This window comes from Onychostoma macrolepis, chromosome 24 (genome assembly GCF_012432095.1).
Source record: "Onychostoma macrolepis isolate SWU-2019 chromosome 24, ASM1243209v1, whole genome shotgun sequence".
Taxonomy (NCBI): domain Eukaryota; kingdom Metazoa; phylum Chordata; class Actinopteri; order Cypriniformes; family Cyprinidae; genus Onychostoma; species Onychostoma macrolepis.
The window spans coordinates 7352359-7369365 of NC_081178.1; the positions used below are offsets into that span (position 1 = coordinate 7352359).

Sequence of the window (17007 nt, forward strand, 5' to 3'; positions counted from 1 at the left end):
TTTAAAAATTCATATCATAAGAAAAATAAACACCGGTATTCGGTATGAACCGGTATACCGCCCAGCACTACTGGCTAGTCAGGTAAGTTTCAGTTTAGTTTGCACCAATCCTGGGTTTTAGGTACCATGAAAGTGGCTTGGCTTTTAGCTGCGTTCATTACCATAGTAACTTACACTGCACAGCTAACCTGCTCCGGGGCAGGTTATGTTCTGAGTTAGAGATCGCAAACTGAAATTGGACCAATCGGATGTGAGCAAAGTGACACACGTCTGACACAAACAAAAGTCACTCCCCCAGTTTCTCTTCCTACAAATTAAAGGTCACTATGAAGTACCTTAAAAAAAAACCAACAATAACAAAATTGTCTGGCTTTATATGATAATTACAATTTACATATGATTTATATAATTTTAATATGATTTATATTATTATTACTCCATTACACAAGCACTTTTAGTTTAACAATTATTATAAAGCATTTATTTTAAATGAATATTAATATATACAGATCATATGTAATATAAATAAGTGGTAGAATCAATAGATAACACTTTAAAAATGGCTACATGTGACCTTACACGTTTGAGTCTCTATCGTTATATATTATCAACTATATAAACTAACTTTACAAGTTTCACTTGTGACTGCACTGATAGAGCAAGATAATTTCCTTTATTTGTCCTCTTTCATGGACAAGTAATTCAGTGGAAATGCGTTTAAATTCCTCATATTCTTTAATCTCTTAACCTTTAACAAAAGAGTTTTGTATCTCGCTGACTCTCTCGCGAGAAGTGAATCACACTTGATCTGTGTTGTGATTGGCTGTTCGCCACTGATGTCACACATTCATGTGCACCTGCTCCATTAACTCAGGTTCAAGCCTGAGTTGACAGAGAAAGTTGATGATCAGCTTCATGGTACCAACAAAGCCAGATTGGAGTGGTTTGCATTTGTCAAGTCAAAACTTATCCTATAACTCTGAATTTGTTCATCTGCCATCATGGTACAGGCCCCTGATTTGATGATTTTATGTGGTGCTCTATACATTTTAAATTACATGATAAAATATTTTAACTGTGAAGAAAATTACTTCAACTCAATCTCTAAATCACATTTTTTATTGGGTAAAACAAAATATTAAACAAAAATACTTGAATAGATCAGGATAAATTGATATTCCTAGGCCTGTGCAGACTCCTCATATATTGATATTCATTAACCATGTTGATATTTTCTGCACATGCCTTCGACGTCCAAAAAAGTTACCTAGTCCGACGTTCAAATGTTGAACTGCATATTGACGTCCAAATGGGGTCTTGTTTAGACGTCCAAATAGCGGACCTAGTTTGCACGTCGTGCAGACGTGCAGAATTGGTCTTCGTCAGATGTCAAATGTTTAGTGGGAAAGTCATCGCTTTTTATGATTTTCAAGGGTGTAGAATTTAGTGATGCTACAACATGTCCCTACCAATATCCAACGACTACTAAATTGTCCCTAGCAATAATTTTGATCACACAATTAAATGTCTGTCATAATAGTTAAAAAGACGTTCACTGATCACCTGCTGGTTGAGTTGTGTAGCCTATAGAAAGAGGCGTCTGATGAACAGAATCAAAAGATTCAAGTCCCTGTGATGATCAAAATTGTTACAACATACTGTTAAAGTTCTGTAGTTGAAGTAATGGACAGTTATGCTCAGACATGTCCGTTGAGTGGAATCGACTCCCGGTCATACCTGGCTGGCCCGCCATCCACAGCAACCACGTGGAGAGTTTTTCAGAGGACCATTCACATTTTGCTCAAACTCCAGTTATTTCTGTTAGAACATAGAAATGAAAGGCTTGTTCTGCTCTCACTGCAGGGTTTTCTGGCTGCCATGGCAACAGTAGCCTACCTGTATCAAAAACGGCTACAGCTGACAGATATGGAGCTTTGTAGGGTCATAAGCATCCTAAACAGTACAAGGAATATGTGTAAAACTTTATATGTTCACATGCCATTGTGACTCAGCGGTTCACGCGTGTACAATGCGATTCATATGCTGCTGTGTCTTTTTCAGGAAGCTTACGCAACAGCTATCGGAAACACGTAACAGCTCAGAAACAAACAAAAAGATACTTATTGGTCTGCTTAGAATCTCAGGTAACTTTCAGCCTGAAAGCATTTAAATTAAGGCACAAATAAATGAATAAATAGAACATGGTGTATATATGTATAGATCTGAATGTAACTTAAGTTATCGTCATCATCAGCTGTTTTGTTGGTTTTCATGCAAAGCTAACAGTAGAGGTTAACTCTGTCTTCCGTTCATTCTCTTTAACACCCACATGCGTGGATTCAAGTGTTCCTGCACAACAGATTTACACTATAAACACACTTAGACCAGCTCCAGCTCTGACTGTAAGCAGATCTCCAAAAGAATTATTGAGTAATTGATAGCATGCTTGCACAGTGAAATCTACATACATTTTTGAATTAAAAATACATAATTTATTAACCAAGGATGCACTGAATAACCAAAATAATAAAAAGTGTAAAAATTTCAAATGTGTAAAGACATGTTTCTATTTCAAATAAATGCACAAAAATAAGAAAAGTGTTTTTGAGCACCAAGGTCAAGATTTCTGAAGGATCATGTGACACTAAAGGCTTGAATAATGATGCTGAAAATTCAGCTTTGCCATCACAGGAATAAATCAAATTTTTAAACATGTTCAAATAGAAAATGGTTATTTTAAATTTTAATAATCAACTCAAAGCACCATTGAAATGTGCTCCCCAGTGAGATTGACAGCCCAGTGAGATCAGGAGAGCATTGTGGGTTGTTTGTGTGTCGTGGGTGGGAGATCAGAGTCACTCCAGTGCTCTGACAGCCTCTTTGTCTCGCTGATGAGGGGAAGACGCTCTAATGGATCAGAGGAAGCCACTTCACTTTTACCACTCACTGCAGCCAATAAGAACGAGGCCACTGAATAAGAATGAGACTCTGAAACTCTATCTATCTATCTATCTATCTATCTATCTATCTATCTATCTATCTATCCGTCTGTCTGTCTGTCTATTTAGCTTTCTGTTGTTGTTCTATTTATCTCTATCCATCCATGCCATTCACAAAAGAATTTACTCTCTCTCTCTTTCTCTTTTTTCCCCTCTCCTTTCTATCGCTCTCCTGCAGGGTTGTGAAAGAGAGGCTATCTATCTGAGCCAACAAACAAACATTGACTGGTGCTTCAAAGACGTCAAGCTGTCATTCAGCGGGTCCAGCCGAATTGAATTCTCAACATCACAACTGCATCTGGAACTGACAGATTCGTAAAAGGTCTGTGTTTCTCACAGCTGTTCAAATGGAGGTACACTTTTATTTTACATGTTTTGATTTCTTCTGCTCTCCTCCCCTATATGACAGACTGTGTGTAGGCAGCTTGGCTCCACCATTTCCAGGCTGCGCAGGACAGCGTTCTGGTGACAGATCCGCCCTGGGTTTCCGTTCATTAGAGGGCCAGCGGGAATGTGGCAGGCTGTGAGGGTGTTGTATGAGGCGTAGCCTGCAGTAATGTCCCAGTTTTCTGTGTTCACCCTGCAAGCTGTCCCCTTGATGTGTGTGTGTGTGTGTGAGAGAGAGTGTATTACTAAAGATTATTGTTGTAAATCAATATCCTATACAATAGTATTATGGTTTTTAGAGATGATGTCACACATGCATCAAGGGAACACACACCACACACACTGATATTCTTGGAAGTACCGTGGTGTATTTCAAAGTACAATAGTATTACCATCCTGTACCATCACTATACCATGCTACCTATACAGTACTTTTTGTAAGCATGGCTAAAACCAAGTATCTAAAAGTACCATTTTGGATAGCACGGTGAATGACTATGGTAATCATTCTGTACCATGCTACAATCATGGTAGAATCTGAAGTACCTTAGTACTTCATATACATGAATACGGCAATCAAACAATACTCATTTAAATATCAAAGTGCATCAAAACAGCACTGATGTTCACTTTTATCACTTACAAAACATACCATGGTATTTCCATGTTTTTTGTTCATGGTAATGTGATAATAATAACAACGTTTTTAGAACCTGGTAATACCATGGTACTCTTTGAAGTATCTAGGACTACCGTATAAATATAATGGCATAGAAATAATATAGTAAATTCACTACTATCATATCTTTTGGACATGGTACTGTGCTAATACAATGGCATTTTAGACCATGTACCATGGTAGTATCGTTGATATTCTTGGAAATACCATATGGATACCATCACTCCACCATGGTACAATCCACAGCACTTTTTTGTATGTATGGTTAACACAAAGTACCTAGGGGTACCATTTTAGATACCATGGTAAATTACTATGGTACTCATTCTGTACCATGCTACATATCAAAGTACCATGGTAATATATTCAGTTACTATCACTATACCATGGGTTATCAGTAGGACCTGATCTCCTCTATTAAGTGGTTTCCTTCAGCATAGGTGTCTTGTTAGTGTAGTGTTTTTACAGTAAGAGGTACAGGTGCTGATGGTTTAGGAATCTCACGCAGTGCAGACTTTCCCGTGTGCTGTGCGTCTATCTTTAGCACACTAGGACCAAATAACTTGGCATGGGTTCAGCCCGTTGCCATGGACACTTTTGTACAAGCTCCAGGCTGCTGATTCGTGAATGTAGAGTGAAAGCACGTGCCGCACAACACAGCAGATCACAAAATCTAGCACACCACAGACATTAGGAATTACATCCGATCAATAAATCCATGGGGCCAGATGAACAGTGCATCAGTTATCTTTTTGGTCATCAAGGGTTATTTAGTTTAATTTCCCAAATGTTGAATAAATGAACACACATGAACTACAATGAGTGATTTGATTAATCAGGGCAATAATGAGAAACAGGATTCCTGCCGGGAGGCAGAACAATATAAAAATAATGAGTTCTGAGCTCATCAAGTTAATTACAATGAGAATGGTCTTGGGGATTCATGTAGACTACCTGGAGCAAATAGGCAGCACTACAAGAACAGCGTATCTAGGGACTGAAATATCATATGTCACCTTAGAAACCCCTTAGAACATCCTAGCAACTGCACAGCAATGTGCTGAAACACTCTGAACACTTTAGCAACCGCATAGCAACACCCTGTTAACCACACAACTATGTTGCTACACAGTGACAGTGACAGTGCTGTGCAGATACTATGATGTTCTAAGTGGTTGCTAGGGTGTTGCTAAAGCAACCACTTAGAACATCCTAGTCGTAGCACACCAATAATGTGCTTAAAAACAGTCATAACACCCTAGCAACCACTTAGAACATCCTAGTAACTGCATAACAATGTGCTTAAAATCAGTCACCACATAGCAACATAGTTGGGTTGTTGCCAGGATGTTGCTATGTGGTTGCTAGTGTGTTCTGACTGTTTTTAAGCACATTGTTATGCAGTTAGGATGTTCTGAGTGGTTGCAAGCAACACACTAGAACACACTAGCAACTGCACAGCAACACCCTAGCAACCACATAGAACATACTAGTAACTGCATATAACAATCAGAACACACTAGCAATTGTGTAGTAAGATAGTTGAGTGGTTGCCAGGGTGTTGCTATTCAGTTGATAAGGTGTTTTGACTGTTTTAGGGACATTTATAGGATGTTCAAAGTGATTGCTGTAGCAACACCCTAGCAACCACTTTCTTTTTCTAGGAACATCCTAGTAACTTCATTGCAATGTGCTTAAAAACACCACATAGCAACGTATTTGGGTGGTTGCCAGGGTGTTGCTATGCAGTTGCTGAGGTATTTTGACTGTTTTTTTGGTGACTGTCTTTAAGCACATTGCTATGCAGTTACTAAGATGTTCTAAGTGGTTGCTAGGGTGTTTGCTAAGCAATCACTTTGAACATCCTAGTCCTGACTCCTGACATCCTATCAATGTGCTTAAAGACAGTCACCACATAGCAACATAGTTTGGTGGCTGTAAGGGGGTTGCTATGCGGTTGTTAGTGTGTTCTGACTGTTTTAAAGCATATTGCTATGCAGTTACTAGGATGTTCTGAGCGATTGTTTTTGCACTTAGCGACTGCATAGCAACCCCCTAGCAACCACTTAGAACATCCTAGTAACTGCATTGCAGTGTGCTTAAGAAACAGTCACCACATAGCTACATACTAGTTGGGTGGTTGTCAGGGTGTTGCTATGCAGTTGCTAGTGTGTTCTGACTCTTTTAAGCACAGAGACAGAGCGACACACGCCATAATCTGAAAACCATGCCCAACGGGGGGTTCTTGTGTGGTACAATCCAACACTCTCCATTGACTTTGTATTGCGGTAAATTGCCTCCTAGACCAATGTCTAAAAGCTGCTATGTAACAAGGTGTACAGTAAACAAGCTAAAAACCCACAACTATGTTTTTATAAGCTTTCGACCCCCCCCCCCCCAAAAAAACGAGTGTTTAAGGACACAAAAGTAAAGTACAATGTGTCATATTACTCTGAGAACTACTCCCACTGGAGGGATATGCAATCGGCAACAGGAAACATTCATTATTTTTAACCATGTCAAAGGATTATTTTACCACCCTATGTGAACCTGAGAGGAGGAGATATATTGGGAAACTACATTTTATTGGTCTATGTCAGTATCCCTTTTCCTTACCTTCCTTTTGTTTGAGAAATGATCCAACTGAATGACCCAATGTGAAATACCCTGACATCTAAAACTATTTGTGTCTTTAAATGCTTGTTTTTTGGGGTCGACAGCTTATAACAATGTATTTTTTATTATTATTTATTTTTTTTTTAGCTTGTTTACTGCACTTGACATACAGCAGCTTTTAGGCATTTTTCTGTTTTTTTTTGTTGTAAGTCAGAAATGACAAGGAGGCGGCTTCCTGCAATACAAAATCAATGGAGAGCGTTGGTTCAAAATAGTCACCACATGGCAACATATTTGGGTGGTTGCCGGGGTGTTCCTATGCAGTTGCTAAGGTGTTTTGACTGCTTTTAGGCACATTGCTAGGATGTCAGGACTAGGATATTAAAAGTGATTGCTCGAACAACCACTTAGAACATCCTAGTAACTGCATAGCAATGTGCTTAAAAACGGTCACTGCATAGCAACATAGTTTGGTGGTTGTCAGGGTGTTGCTATGTGGTTGCTAGTGTGTTCTGATTGTTTATACACATTGCTATGCAGTTACTAGGATGTTCTGAGTGGTTGCAAGCAACACACTAGCAACTGCAAAGCAACATAATTGGGTGGTTGCCAGGGTGTTGCTATGCAGTTGCTAAGGTGTTCTGACTGTTTTTAGCTGAGTGCTACAATGAATGATATCTCAAATCGTGATTTATGGTATCCTGCTTCCCAGATATGGCTCGATTCGCCAGTTACTAAACTGTTCTGAGTGTTTCTATGTAGTTGCTAAGTTGTTCTGGTGGTTGCTATGGTGATCTGTGATATTCTGGTCCCTAGATACAGCTCCTTAAATATAAGGTTATGTGCGGTTTTTTTCCCTTGAACTGTCCACAAGATGAATATTGTAAGTCATATCGCTAAGAAATATTCTAGCACATATCTCGCACACGTATTAGGTATCATTGACATTTGTAATGCAAAATTTCCAGGATGCACAAATATTTTATGTTTAAACTGTACAAAATATGTTTTACAATTATTTTCTTCACAAAAAATGTGCCTAGTGTGAACATCTGCCATGAACGGAAAATTGGTTATTTGCATATCACTACTGTGACATGAAAGTGAGAAGGCTATAGAGAGAAACAGACGAAATATTACCATCATAGCAGGGGGTTGTTCACTATAACACACACACACACACTTGACAAATCCCTAGATAAAACCCAAGAGTGTTTGCGAACCCTTTGAGGGTTTTTTTTTTTTTTTTTAACTAATTTTGGAGAGGAGTAATTTAGCAAATTGTGTGTGTCAGCATGTTCGTCTCAGGGAAACAACAGCTGATCTATGTGTTTTGTGTGTGTGTAGGCACATTGTGTTGCAGTTGTACGTGGGCTAACACATGGTAGAGCAGCCCAGCTCTGACAGCCTGAGAGCGGAGAGAGAGAGAGAGGATGAAGAGAAGGGAGGGGGAAAGAGAGAGTGATAACATGACAGAAAGCGAGAGAATCGGAGAGTTAAAGAGAGAGAGAGGGGCAGCCTGCCAGTGAATGGTAACACAGGATCAACCCTCAGCCTACGGTAACTGCACTTGGACACACACACACACTCGTTACACACACATGAAACCATGCTGGAATGAACGGACTGAATTCCGGTCAGCGCTTCCCAACTAAAAGCATCAGCAGAAGACAACCGGTGAGTGTCGTTCCCTGTGTGTTTGTGTCTAAATATCGTCTGTTTAATGTCATTCAGCTTAGTGTGACAATATTATCTATCTAAATGTAATTTGCTGCTTGTCACTTAACAATCTGACAGTACTTGGAAGACTTATGCTGCTTGGTTAACCGGTTAGTTCAATAATGTTGTACTTGCTTGAATAAAAGTAACTATGTTTTGTTGTGTGTCAGTGATTCGTAAGCTTTTAATTCCTTTAAGCCTGCTGCCTTTTTGCCCGCCGTCCTGACTAGATGACAGGAGATCCGTAAAGCCTATTGTCAACTGATTTAATGGGGTTTGACTTTTAAACGGTCAGTTTGTTGTTGTGTGTCAGGAGGCTTATTGCGTCATTGTGATGGCATCACCCTCACCGGGGACACCCCCGCTCTTTCAGCTGACCGCACCGAGTGACAGGAAGTCTTGTAAAGGGTCGTACCTGCAAACGGTACAGACTCGGAAAACCACAAGAGGGGAGAGAGAGGCTGTGCTTCTGTCTTCCACCCACATATATGAATCAGACTGCATGTGATTATTCTAGCACACTGCCTCTATACACGTTTGATACTCGTTTATCTCATTTTATACATTCTTGAATTTGATTCTGATGGGTTTCTGAAAGTGTTTAAGTGATTTATAATGTTTAGTCAACTGGTCCTTAATTTTAAAAAAGTAACGTAAAAAAAAAAAAAAAAATACATATATATATATATATATGTACTGACAGGGTAATCAGGACCCAAACATGAAGCGGAGGGGGTTATTTTCGGATAATGACTGGTTGATTGTGCATTATCTGTCTCATTATGGGGCTAGTTACCAAATTATTATGAGTTGAAATTATTTTATTATGTAAAAATAAAGAGACCAGTGTAACAGGAGAGAAAGTACACTCAAAAAGGTCTTGAGTTTTTTAATATTTATGTTACTAATTTCCATCAATCTGATTTGAGTAATTTTTAAATGGTGTACATATGAATTCATTCATACTTTAAATTACTTAAAAATATGGACTTTTAAAACCTTGGAAAAAATCATTCTAAACAATACAAAAACAATAATTTAATTTAAAACCTGGTAATAGGGAATTTTAAAATGAAAAAAAAAATCATAATTAATGATAATCATAAAAAGTAATAAAATGATATCCACTATAGACATTACTATTACTTTTAAAGACATTAATATTTTCATAAAATAAATAAAACGAAATCACTATTCACTAAAATTCATGTAAAAGTACTGAAATCAGTACTAATTTATATCAGAAATATCTAGTGATTTTTTTTAAGCTGAAAGGTAAAATTCATATCTTAAAGCCATACAATTTCTCTAATCAATAGATGTTTTTCGAAATTGGTAATGTCATGAATTTATTATTATTTTTTAACAATACATATTAGTAAAAAGCAACTACATGACTTTGACATTAAACAAATCTATTAAAGACATCAAATTTAAACCATTTGTTAAAATATAACTTTTTCCAGGATTTGTGAAAAAATAAGTTACCTGGACCAGTCGATATTAAAGGGATACTCCATCCCAAAATGAAAATTTTGTCATTAATCACATGTCGTTCCAAACCTGTAAAAGCTTCGTTCATCTTCGGAACACAATTTAAGATATTTTGGATGAAAACCAGGAGGCTTGTGACTGTTCCATTGACTGCCAAGTAAATTACACTGTCAGAAAACTGGCCCAGAATTACACTGGCCCAGAAAAGTATGAAAAACATCGTCAGAATACTCCATCTGCCATCAGTGGTTCAACCATAACGTCATGAAGCGATGAGAATACTTTTTGTATGGACATAAAACAAAAATAACGACTTTATTCAACAATTTGGCACCGTAACATCACCGTAGCGCCATTTTGGAAATGATTGCTGCACGCAAAATGCGTACGCTCTTCCGTGTCAGCCGCGAAAATGGCGCTACGGTGATGTTATGGGGACGAACTGTTGAATAAAGTCATTATTTTTGTTTTATTTCCGTACACAAATGAGTTTTAGGGTTGAAACCTTGTTTGATGGCTTGAGGTAATCACACATGTGCTTGTGGTGTAAGCGGAATAATTGGTATCAGACTGTTGAATTATTGAAAACTAATGCATATCTGAGGGTTTATCTCAATAGTTCCTCAAATATAACACCTTTAAGTGTCATTACTCGGGAATGCTTTGAAACAGGAAGTGGGCAGATGAATTCTGTTTTCCACACACTGTGGGCTTCAGACCCCAGGGATTTGACTGTTAAACCATTAGAAATTAGATTAGAGAATGGAGATTACTAGCTGTCTGTCTCTAGACTGAAATCTCCGTCAGACATGAGGAGGTGAGGGAGGTCGGGCAGTTAGGATGGGTTGTTTGATCAGTATTATCATGCACTGTGAAACCTTTGATCTCTGATCTGTCCATCTGCCTGTGGCTGTTTGCTGTGATTACAGCAGGATTAGGACATTTTTTAGTTATTGCGTTTCAGATGAAGTTGCTGTGTCGGTACTGTGGTTCACTGACGGTAATATGTGGTACTTTGATATATACCATGGTATTACTTGTTTACTACATTCATATACCTTGACATTTAAATGATACTGTGATGCCATGAAGTATATATGTTACTGTATATAATATCCAACAGCCATTGTCATATGTCATATTATACTTTATGGTAATTCCATAGTTATAAAATGCCATGGATTTACCCTGGTTTTTAGATATGGTAGTGGTTCAATGAATATCATGGATTTACAGTATATGTAATGATTACCGTATTCATAAATACATTAATTCAATAAATTAATTTATATCGCATATGAGTCATCCCATGGTCATGTAAAACCCAGTAACATTATGGAATTTTAAAAAGCAAAAGTTGTCAAAATTAATTATATGGTAAGTCAAGAATTTTTTTTTTTTTAAGTTCCCTACAAAAATAAGTAATGACAATTAATAATCAATCTAAATTATATCCACTATAGCATTTTATAGGTATTTTACATTTTAAAATAAATGGAATTAAAAGTAGGCTAATGAAAATGAATAATATTAATAGTGTGTAACATGGCTGACGAGATGTGAGTCGTGCGGATCCATGTGCAAGCTTTATTTAGGCAGAGACGTGGTCGTACAGGCAGGGTCGAAACAATGGCAAACAGGTATGGCAGGGACAAGACAAAGAGTAATCCTAGAGCAAGCAAAGGTCGACGATCGGCGAACAGTGTCCAGAGGGCAAGGCAGAGAGATAATCCAGGGAACGCGGGCTAGAAATCAACACGGGAAACCAGGCAGGGAAAACTATCCAGGGCTTTGTAGAGTAGCTACTACTAGGAGAGCGGTAAATGCATACAATACTCGGCAGTGTGGCAGAGAAGGTCCAGGGTTTAAATAAGGTGTGTGATCAGTGTGTGCGTGGGATCAGGTGTGCGTGTGATTAGTGCCTGCAGCTGTGTGCTCAATTAGTGCAATGGATGATGGGAAATTGAGTCCAGTGTGCTGTGAGAGTCCATGTGGTGTGTGGTGACCTCTAGTGGTGAATGAATGGGAGTGCAGACCAGATTCGTGACAGGACAGAACGAGAGTTCATTGACGGTCTCCATAGCCGTGACAGGACAGCACGAGAGTTCATTGACGGCCTCCATAGCCGTGACAGGACAGAACGAGAGTTCAGGGACAGCCCTTCTGGCTGCGACAGGACAGGATGAGGAGTTGTAGACAGCCTCCATAGCCGTGACAGGACGAGAGTTCATTGACGGCCTCCATAGCCGTGACAGGACAGAACGTGAGTTCAGGGACAGCCCTTCTGGCTGCTACAGGACAGGACGAGGAATCAAGGACAGCCTCTGTGGCCGTGGCAGAGCAAGACGAGAGTTGGTGAGTGGATACCACCGACACCTCCGGAGGTTCTACAGCGGTTGCCGCCACCTCTGGAGGTTCTACAGCGGTAACGGTCTCCTCGACCGCAACTTGACAGACCGAGAGAACATTGCAGGGCGCCACCACCATACAAGAGGCTGAGGCGAGCCCGGCCGCTTCGGAAGGTTCTGCAGCGTGTGCCGCCACCTCGGGCAGTTCTGCGGTGGTGTACGCAGCCCAAACGCAACAAAGCGATTCCCATCAGGGGAAGTGCCTCGGACAGGGGAATATGCATAAGAACAGGAGGGTTAGTGTGAGTTGGTTTGGGGATACCAGCAGTGCGTGCAGACACCAGCGGTACATCCCTCAAACTAGATATCAAATTGGGATAGTGGAAGACTGACCTTGATGATCTGGGTGTGTCAGCCGTGACGGGCTGTGACTCTGGAAGATCAACAGAGACGTGACTTGACTCATGACATGACTCTGGATGACTAGCTGTAATGTGACGAGACTCTAGGAGATCAGCCGAGAGGTGCTGCTGTGACTCTGGACGAGCAGCCGAGAGGTGCTGCTGTGACTCTGGACGAGCAGCCGAGAGGTGCTGCTGTGACTCTGGACGAGCAGCCGAGAGGTGCTGCTGTGACTCTGGACGAGCAGCCGAGAGGTGCTGCTGTGACTCTGGACGAGCAGCCGAGAGGTGCTGCGGTGACTCTGGACGAGCAGCCGAGAGGTGCTGCTGTGACTCTGGACGAGCAGCCGAGAGGTGCTGCTGTGACTCTGGACGAGCAGCCGAGAGGTGCTGCTGTGACTCTGGACGAGCAGCTGTGACCTGACTTGGTTCTTTACTGACAGCAATGACATGACGGGCTGTTGTTGTGGCCGCCATTTTGTGAACGGGCTCTGGTGTCGCTACCATTTTAGTCACGGACACGGTGTTGCATTCCTCTTCCGCGACACCCACAGTAAACGAAGAGCCAGCACACAGCAAAGCATAGTCTATAAAATCCTTTAAACTGACATTAAACTTTCCCTCAGGTAACCAAGACTTTACAGGCTCATTTAGTCCAAAACGAAAAATGTCTTTTAATACCACCTCATCAAAAGGTACCTTGTCCGAGATCACACAAAATTGAGTGACGACTCCTCAATGGAAAGACTCCCTGTCGAGATCGAGCAACTGGTTGAAAGGATCCATACCTGACCAGGGTCCATTGCTGGAAAAGCTGCTGGATCCTCGTGTGGCCGAGTATTCTGTAACATGGCTGACGAGACGTGAGTCGTGCAGATCCATGTGCAAGCTTTATTTAGGCAGAGACGTGGTCGTACAGGCAGGGTCGAAACAATGGCAAACAGGTATGGCAGGGACAAGACAAAGAGTAATCCTAGAGCAAGCAAAGGTCAACGATCGGCGAACAGTGTCCAGAGGGCAAGGCAGAGAGATAATCTGCTAGGAGAGCGGTAAATGCATACAATACTCGGCAGTGTGGCAGAGAAGGTCCAGGGTTTAAATAAGGTGTGTGATCAGTGTGTGCGTGGGATCAGGTGTGCGTGTGATTAGTGCCTGCAGCTGTGTGCTCAATTAGTGCAATGGATGATGGGAAATTGAGTCCAGTGTGCTGTGTGCTGTGAGAGTCCATGTGGTGTGTGGTGACCTCTAGTGGTGAATGAATGGGAGTGCAGACCAGATTCGTGACATAGTGAATATTATTCAATATTAATATTAATAGTGAATACAATTCTGTATGTTAAAAGGTCATGAATTAATATATTTATATGAATTTAATTTGATTTAACAGATCATCTTCTGTAAAATGTCTTTCTAAAATTAACATGATTAAAATGAATATCTGAAAATCATAAGATTTTTTAAAAATTGGTTTTAAAATGGAAAAGTCAAAATATTTAATATCAGAAAGTCATTCAAATTAAAATGAAACAACATTTTTCAAATTAATTCTTTTGTTTTTCACATATGTTAAGCTAGAAATGGCTAGAAATTATAGTACAATCTCTATAACAAAACTGTTAAAAATCTTAACCCTATGAAAATATGGGAAAATTATAGAAAATCTAAATTTTGTGGAACTCCACATATATATATATATATATATATATTATATAATCAGTACATATATCAGTATTGCCATCTCATACTATGACTACCACGCTACAGTACTTTTTTGGGTACCTGCATGTGAGGCTTGAGTTATACAATCAGAGAGACGGAAAGAGAAGATGAGAGGAAGAAAGAAAGTGATTGGCATGGTCTGGAAGAAGAGGAGGAGGATGGGGTGAATATTTTAACAGCTGATGGGTCTCAAACATGAGGAGAGGTTGAGGGCCAGCGTTTACCCATAACTCAGCCAGCGTTCAGCCTGTGCTGACAGTCCAGCTGTGAGACGAATGCTATTTTCTACCGCAGCACCGATCTCAGGCCTGGCAGTGAGAAGCAGCGTGGGCAGGACTAACCAGCGTGACCTTCTCCTGTTTGTCGCCACACTGGGCGTCTTAATTCCCTCACTGAACCCTGGCAGGCTGCTGCAATCTGAGCTGACTGAGGCAGAGAGGAATGATAATGCATCGGAATTCTGGATGCAGGAATTAGAGTTCCAGTCTGTGGATCTGGAGTGCTTTGGAACATTAAACTGGGAGACATTTATATGCAGAAGCACATGTGGGTGTATGTGAGTGTGTGTGTGTGCGCGTGCGCACGTGTGTTTATAATATCCGCCCACTCACAGGCATAATTTATTCAGATTTATTGCATAAATTAGCTCTTCTCTGTGAGCCTTTTTTAAACACTGCAGTTATAAAATTAAAGTAGTATAAAAGCGTGTAAATTTCATTAAAAATGAAACGAAGCAGTTTGAAGTCATTATAAACCATGAAGCATTTTGCTCTATTATTGTGCATGGCCGGTGTGGTATTTTTAGAGTAGGGACAGCAGCAGGACAGAGAAAGAGGTCAGATTAAACGCAGGTAAACGTCTTCTGAGGCGAGGAGCTGTTCCCTGACCTGCCCTGTATAACTACAATACTACAACTAACTGTGACTGTGAGCTCATTATTGTACTGTGAATGAAACTAAAGCTCTCATCATAGCTGTAGACCGTTTTTTTTTTTTTACTATAATGGATAATTCTCTTGTGTCACACTACTTGCTCTCACTGGAAATTTGTTGTAGTGCCATTCAGTGTGGCAGTACTATGAATAGTAGAGTGACAGTATCAGATAGAAAATATTAAGGAGATATTGAGAATACCTGAAAATATTAATATACTGTTTTGTTAGTTTGTTTTTTAATGGTACACAACTAGGCAAAATTTTAGGCATTTCTAAGGTTCTTAAACAATGATCTAAATGCTTATTAAATTCTTTAATTAATAAAAATTAATGATTTTTCAGAACTTAAAAATATATATTCACCATAGAATGACTGGAGAATTTTATTTTATTATTTCCAATACATTCATCCGATACATTTGTTCTTTTATAGCTTTAATTACTTTATTTTAATAAAAATAAATAAAATTGAAAATATTAGTATTAATTAATAATAAATATGCCAATATGTCTCTCCACAAATTTCCTGATAATAGGAAATGTATTATCAAATGGAAAAAACCCTGGGGTTAATATTATTAATTAAAAATAAGTGTATAATTTCCATACATCATGCATATGTTATTTTCAGCTTTGATTACTGGAAAATAGTAGCCCAAAAATAATGTTAAATGAGTAGTGTCTAAACTTTTAATTGATAGTGTAATTATTGTCCAGTAAAACACAGTATTACCATGGTACCATGTCCAAAATACCATGTAGAGTATTTTTTATTGAAAGCAGAAAATAATTATTGTATGTACTTCATTTATATATTTATTTTGTTAAAAAAAAAAAAAAAAAAATTTAGTCAAGTGACTATGTCTCTGGTCATCCTAGTTTTGTTCAGTAATATTTGTTTTATTCTAAATATACCACTTAATCCTAATGCTTTTTTTAAGGGTATGTAAAAGGGTATGTGAGGACAGGGACATCTCTGAGTGCACATTCTCACAAAACCTGATGCACTAATGTGTGTAAATTCATCTCTCTCTGCCATATACTACTTAAGATGCATCTCAAATTAGTAAGGCATCTTGTTAAGTGGTAAGACATTTAAAGAGATGATGGGTCACTATCAGTACGAACACCAGTGTCATTAGGGGAAATGTCATTTTTGTTTGCAAGTTCCTGGTTCCCTTGAGAATCTCAAGGGAAAATAAGAGACTGACGGTACATGTTAAGGTCACTAGTGGCGTTAGATCACAAAAACATGTGCTTGTTTGCTTTGTTATAGATCTGTTTGTTTGATAGCATTAGTTGTACAGTCACTAACCAGAGCAGAAGGGTGCAATCTGAGCAGGCATTATTACACTCAGGGCAGCCTGTACACATTTGCTGTCAGATGGACACTCATCTAAGACATCACATGTCTTCAGAACAGTTTGTGTTTAAGAAATGGACATAACGCAAGCTTGACATTTTAACCAAAGGCCACACGTGACAGCACTTAGCACGCATGTTGCAATGGCCTCTCCACTGTTTTCCACAACTCTTTACCTGTCAAACGGGGCACAAATCACACTTCAGCCAGAGAAAGAGGGGCAAAACCAAGAAGAATTTATTGTAATATTGACAGTTTGATGTTTTTCAAAAGATTTGACCTTTTGAAATCTACATCTGTGACTTTTTGCCCATATGTGTTGGCTTTGAAGCCTATATGTTAGTGTCA

General features: G+C 39.3%; 1 protein-coding gene across 3 annotated transcripts in view; it reads left to right on the forward strand.

The window, feature by feature from the left end:
- The window catches only part of palmdb (palmdelphin b), a 43319-nt gene that overhangs the window by 456 nt on the left and 25856 nt on the right, over positions 1-17007 (forward strand). For 2 of the 3 annotated variants that reach the window (XM_058765282.1, XM_058765278.1), the window contains exons 2-4: positions 3178-3321; positions 3409-3522; positions 8029-8358. The gene's annotated coding sequence lies outside the window, so the exon portion shown is untranslated. Of the gene's footprint in view, positions 1-3177; positions 3322-3408; positions 3553-8028; positions 8359-17007 lie in introns of all 3 variants that reach the window. The other variant, XM_058765279.1, reaches the window with a different exon arrangement.